Source organism: Dromiciops gliroides, chromosome 4, assembly GCF_019393635.1.
Source record: "Dromiciops gliroides isolate mDroGli1 chromosome 4, mDroGli1.pri, whole genome shotgun sequence".
Taxonomy (NCBI): Eukaryota; Metazoa; Chordata; class Mammalia; order Microbiotheria; family Microbiotheriidae; genus Dromiciops; species Dromiciops gliroides.
This window is the reverse complement of record NC_057864.1, coordinates 287287552-287294586: the sequence shown is the minus strand read 5'-3', so window position 1 is coordinate 287294586 and position 7035 is coordinate 287287552. Positions and strand designations below refer to the sequence as shown.

Genomic DNA, 7035 nt, shown 5'->3' with positions numbered 1-7035 from the left:
GTTTAATGATTGTTTACTGAACTGAGTAGATGTGTTAGAGGAGAAGATATCTTCCAGTTAGTATGAAATATCATGTCAGAAATGCAAGATTTATAGCATCATAGTTTTAGAACTAGAAAGAAACTTAAATATTATTTTGTACAACCCTCTCATTTTTATGAGAAAATTGGAGGCCCAGGAGGATCTATGTTTCCCCAGGTCACTTTTAATTAATTCTTTCCATTGCAATTTCTAGCATTTTTGACTGAACCATTCTGTCTTAGCCTATTTCTTAACTTTAAAACAATATTGCTGGGGAGTTACATGAGAGTAGGGTAGGGTGAGGCGAAGTGGGGAGGGTAGGGGCTAGTTTCCGGCACCGGAAACAGATCACCTGTATTTCTTCCTGCTGTGGTGGGAGCCTGACAGCAGTGGTCATGGGTCATGTTATGAGAAAGGGTTCCTGTTGGACACTGATCCCCTGGATCTGACCTCCCCGAGCCAGCCCCAGCCATGGGGTGCTGCTATGGCAGTGACAACGAGGGCTCAGACCAGGATCGGGAATAGTGGAAACTACTTCTGGACCTCAGCAGTCTGTCAACCAAGACCCTAAATGGAGCATAACCCAACTACCACAGACTGCCTGCAGCCCGTACAGATGAACAGGCCCTGCTGTCTTCTATCCTTGCCAAGACATCCAACAACATCATTGAAGTAGAGACAGCAGATTCCTAGGGCATGGAGCTGGAAGAAACTGCCACAACTGCCGTTACTCACCAGCCAGTCCCACCAAGTCCTTGCCAGTGACCCTGTCCCCTTTGCAGATTTGCAGCAGGTCTCCAGAATAGCTGCTTATGCCTACAGTGCACTTTCTCAGATCTGGGGTTCATGAAAAAGAGGAGTTGGTCATGCAGTTTGGGGTCCCATGAGGACAATTTCTGTTCCTGCCTTCCTTTCCCCTTATTTCTTCCTTCTTGTACAGAAACCTAACTTACTGCTAATCACAGAAGAGAAAGTATCACAGGAGTCCAGAGGTCTTTGGGGGCCTCATGTTGAAATACAATGAGTTCCCAAGTTCCCAGTGACCTTTGTGCCATGTGATTCTGACTCAATGCTTTGTGGGCAGGGGAGATTTATGATGGTCTTGTCACTGAGGGGAGGTGGAGGTAGAGGAGTGGGAAGATAGGAATTTGGATATGAATTATAATTTCATGATTGGGGGTGGTGGGTAGGAAAGATTTGGCTTCCTTGACATCACTTTTCTGTGGTTGGGGATTGAGCTGATATTAAGGGATGAAGAACTAAATTGGTTATTTCTATTTCTTGCACCCAGGTTTTATGTTTGATCCTTTTAATTTTATTTGTTTTGGTTTGCCACCTTCCATAAAGGACATCTATCCAAAAAACAAAAAAGAAACAAAAACAACAATATTGCTGGAGCAGCTAGGTGGCACAGTGGATAAAGCACTGGCCCTGGATTCAGGAGGACCTGAGTTCCAATCCAGCCTCAGATATTTGACATGTACTAGCTGTGTGACCCTGGGCAAGTCACTTAACCCTCATTGCCCTGAAAAAAACAAAAACAAAAACAATATTGCTTACTTTCTTCTCATTTATTCACATTCATTGACACAAAATGTTTCTAACTTGTTTTCAACTAAAGAAGTTGATTAAAACTTCTACTTATTCTGTAAAGTTTGAAGAATAAAGTGAATAGTAAATGTGGTTGGAGTTTGGTTGTTTTCTGGCTCATGAGTTTTGAGATTGTTCTTTTTGAATTTTAAATGTAAATAATCACTAATATATTTATATTTGATTTAATATATGATATTTCACATTGTGCCTTTGATGTGTTGTATACTTGTACATTATTACCTCACCTCTCCTCAGTCCCTGCTTAACTAAGAATAGGCAAAAAAAAAAAGTTACAAATGTTTAGAAGTGGATGAGTTTTTGAGGCAAACAAATTGCCAAAATTAGACAAATACATCTTCAAGACATGCTTGACTTTTTCTATTAAAGACTATTTTCCCTTCCATTTAATATGATTAAAGAAAGGTTCATATTTCCAAAGCCTTTGAATTTGGTTTAAATAAAACCACATAATGTAATAATAATAAGAAGAATGTATGTACATCAAACATAGACTATGACAAGTTCAGTCATACAACTGTCCAATTTAGCATTAAAAAACCCAAAATTGACAAGTTAGTTGGTGGAATTGGTTAGTAGTTTGATGTTGCAGATAGACAGAATAGTTGCAGATGTTGCAGAATAGTTAAATGAGTATACCACATTTTAAAAAATCTTTTTAAGTTATGGGCATAGAATTGCTACTGTCGAGGAGCTCTCTGTGTTAAATAGTTCTTCATGACTTTTAGGAAAATGAGTGAAAGATGGAAATTCTTGTCTGACCCACTCATAAGAAGAAAGTATTCATAAGGAATGGCAACTCAGTATTTAAGTATTAATCAATGATCTAATATTCTTTAGAAAAATAAAGCAAATATAATGACAAATATGTGTAAAATGGAGAAGAATTTAGTGTCTCCTCTAAGGAATTGTCAAAAAAATCAAGCTTGGGGGAAAAATAAGGTAATTCCCTTTTCTTTTTTCATGTATAATTATTTGCAATTCCTGCTTTTACCATTTCAGTTATGTGTCCAGTGACTAACATTTATAGCCTTTTAAAAATGGTGAATTACAACTTAACATGTGACCATATTTGAGGAATATTGAAGCCTAGGCTGCAGGATGAAAGAATCCCAACTTTTAGTTCCCTCTCCACTTCAATTTCAAGTAGAGCATTAAATATATATTTTTTCTATATCCATTTTCACCTGAAAGGCTGTAGCTGGCAGCTACAGCAGCAGTAGCAGGTGCAGAAGTTCATTGTTTGAATGAAGAATTTGTACAAAGGAGTTTGAAGATATGAAGGGTATTTAATTAAATTCTATGAGCTCAAAAGAAAATAAGTGAGTAAACCATTGGGGCATAATGACTCAAAATATGGATAAAATAAGGACACAAATGCAAAAAAATTTCTGAGTTCAACCTTCTGTTTCCCTGAGATTCATGAAAACATTGGCAATTCTGAACAAAAGGTTATAGATAGTCAGAGAATCTCAGTGAGGGATAAGTATGTTCTGATTTGCAGTGCTACCCTAGAAGCAATTCCATGATGTACACCCACATAAAAGGGCAGTCAGATGCAAAACTCCCCAACCCATGTCTAGAAGCATTTTTTTCTGTACCAATTTCTTTGAGGGCTGGGGAGGAGAAGCACAGGTCTTATGTTTTAAAAATAAAACAAGAAACCTTGGTTCTTTAGAAGATGACATCAGAATAAAATGAAAGGTGGAATAGACTGAGACAATATGTCCAGAATAGACTATTTACTGACTCTATGATTTTGAGCAAGTCACATGGCATCTCTTAGCCTACATTTCCTCTTGATTAAAATAGTGATAGTCATTTTATTAATGATCTCACAATATTTTTGGAAGACAAATTCTTTGAAAACTTTAAAGGACAATATAAATGTGACTTTGAAAAAATCATTATTATTGATTTGGAGTTGGAAAGGACCTGAGATTCTACCTAGTATAACTTCCTGATTTTATAGCTGAGGAAACTGAGGCTAAAGAAGGTTATGTGACTTCCTCAAGAGAGTTAGTAGCAGAAGTTGTATTTGAACCTAGGTATTCTAACTATTGATTCAGTCCTTTCAATGACCCACATCAGGGGATACTTTGATAATGAATGTAAAATAACCATTCCCCAGCCATAACGACTCCCTAGTTCCCATGACAAATAGCATATATGTACATAGGTGCTTACATTCATATATTATAATCCCAAGTTGTCCATGAACAGCGTCCTGGGACTATGCAGAGAAGACTGAAATGTACTTACACATTTAAAAAAATTTCTACTTTTAATAAGGATATTTCGATGATATTCAGAAATAGGCTACTCTGCAAAATGTGCTTAATCTGAATGTATCTGGTGTTTCAAAATTGGTATGACTTGATTGAGTTACAATGTTCCTTGTATATGAGAAGAAGGAAGGAAAAATTTTGACATAATTTAGGGTGGTAAAAATCATAATGTAGTTCAAGGATAGTAGAGACATATCCAATGATCAAAACTCAATGTGTTATTTATATTTCAGTCTATTATATGTTGCATTACTTTACAAAATACTTTCCTATATAGCAACTTGTGAGAGAGGTGGTGCCAAGATGATTACCTTCATTCTCATAGACAAGGAAACTATAACTTAAAACTGTTTAGTGAGTTGCTTATGATCCCCAAAGCTAGTAAATGTCAGAGACTTGGTTGAACACTTAGGTCTCCTGATTTTCAGTGAAGTGCTTTTTCCATTCTTTCCTCCCTATCAAGTTTTCACTCTTAGAGAATTAGTTCATATCACTATCTTAAATACGTGTGTATGTTTTTGTGTGTATCATGCATGCACATACTTATACATACATATATGTTTATATCTATCTATCTATTGATACAAGTTATTCCAAAGTGCTGATCTCTGTCGTGTGAGAGGATGATGATAAGGAATCAGTACTGGTTCAAAAGTCCTTACAAATATGGGTTCAGATATTGCTACAAATGGACTTTCCATAGCAAAATAGGGGCAGACAGCCTTTGCTGGGCAAAAGAATAAATCATGACCCAAAGTCAGAAAGCGAAACCCTGTGTTCTATTTTGTGGAACAGTTTAAAAGTGTTGAGAAGCTAGCAAGGAATATTAACTTATATAGTAATAAAACAAATATTTACTAAAGAGACTTCTAAGGGGTTTTTGAACAGGTTCTTGAGAATGCTTTAGCATCCCTGACCTACCATTGGAGTGGACAGTGGGGATAGAGTTAGAATTGAAGGTGTTGTGAGCTGTCCTCTATTTGTGGTGCAGAAAGTCATGTCTGACTTACTTTTGAGGAAGTAGTTATTTTAGTTGAGAGAGTAGGTGTTTTAAAGGAATAGTAACTGCTATGACATCACAGCTATGAGACTTGATCCCTCTTTAAAAAAATATCTGGTGATACAGCAGAGATTGTGTCCAGGCATTGACATGAGACAATATTGCAATTGAAAACAAATTCTAGGAATTGATGGTCACATATACTAGGAGTGGTTTCTGTTGCCAGGATCAATATGAAGACTGTAAAAAAAAAACCATTAATTCAGTGTTTGTCTCTGTTATTCCACTGTGACTAATTATTGGAAGAGAAAAGAGTCAGTCACTTTTGTCTACTTAACCTTTAGGATAAGGGAAAATGTTACTCAGTCCTCACTAAAGAAAGTCTCTCTACACAGTAATTCATCTACTCTATGGCTATCAGAAGATTTTCCTGAAGTGTAGGTTTTATCTCACCGCATGTTCCATACTCAAACTTTGGTGATATCATATTACTTCTAGAATTAATTATAACCTCTTCTATATTCTATGATTGCTCATTATAATTTCCTAGTAAATTGCTTCATAATTTCGGCTAACCCTACCTTTCATGTCTACTGACACATCACTTCCCTCCATGAATTCTACAATTCAGTCATATTGGCCTAAGACTATTCCTTGTAAACATGATACACCATTTCACATGTTTAGAATGCAATTTCTTCTATATTATCTCTCTTAGAATAACTAATTTCCTTCTACTTTCTGCTTAGCACGTTCTATATTAGTGCACTCCTTTAGAAAACTTATGTTCAATTTGTATGTACACATATTTTTATTACATTTGTGATCTCCCCACTAAAATGTAAGATCCTTGATGGCACGAGTTATTTCATGTTTGTTCTTATGACTTTGGACCTGAGCACAATTCCTGGGACATAACTGTAACAAATGCTTGCTGATTAATTATTTATCTAGGGGAGAAATCCCATGTCTAGTAGTCTGGTCAACTCTGTAATGGGAAGGAATTTGCAACAAAAGCACCAGTAGTTTTCAGAATATATTTATAAAATATATCTTGTTTAAAAACCTTTTCTTTTAAAAACATCTGAAATTGGAAACATTGAAAAATCACCTCTATTTTGGAGCAAATTTTTTTCTTTCATTAGTATAGAAAGTGTCTGTTATAGAAATGTCTTCAATTAATTCAGATTAGCAGTACATCTGCAACTTAACATTTTCTGGATTCTCCTTAAGCACTAAATGATAAAGACAGTCACATAATATTTATCAGAGATAAGATGTAAACTCAGGACTTCCTACCAATAGCTGGCCTCTGCCTTTTCACTGTACTTGCATCCATGTTTTATAGATGAAGGTCCAAAAAAGTTAAGAGATGTGATTAAGTCAATAGAACAGGTATGTGCTAAAAGTAAAATGGAAACAAAAATATCTTAAGATAAACTCCAGAGTACTATTCATGCATGCAATTACCATACCTCTTTAATCAAGTGTATTAACCAAAGGCACTTTGGTTAGGATAGCTTTGAGTAGAGTATCATAAAGTAAATCCTGCATTAAATAAAATAATTGTATCATGACATAATATTATTTTCTAAGTAAAAACAATATGACTATGCTCCATATTAAAACTAAGCTTTTTGTGAGGAGAAAACATATTGTACCGCTCTGCCATGTGGAAATCAGTTTTATGCATGCACATTTTAAAATAAATTTAATAGCAGTTTAGAATTTTATTTAATAGCAAAGCAACATTTTGAGCTGCTGAGACAAGTGCAGGAATCTTCTTTTTTTTTCCTCTTCACTCTTTCTTTTCATTTGGAATCCTAAAATCTTGGAATTGGATGGTATATCAATTAGTAACACAACAGAATCAGACAATATCCTATGACATTTACAAAAAGTGTTCATTAAACCTCAACTTGAATATATCCACTAATTGAGAAATCACTACTTCTTGAGGCAGTCTATATATTATTTGGACCATCCATGGTTCCCATGGTCAAATCATAAAATATGAAGTACTTCATAGAATATGTAATCTCAGTGGTATAAGCATTCTCTCAACCCTATTGCAAGCCATATATAGATTTCATATAGATTTCACATCTAATTTAG

At 35.4% G+C, this 7035-nt stretch overlaps 1 pseudogene; it reads left to right on the top strand.

Moving 5' to 3' along the window:
- The first annotated feature begins 492 nt into the window (after positions 1 to 492).
- Positions 493 to 908, top strand: LOC122752732 (annotated as a pseudogene).
- The last annotated feature ends 6127 nt before the right edge of the window (positions 909 to 7035 follow it).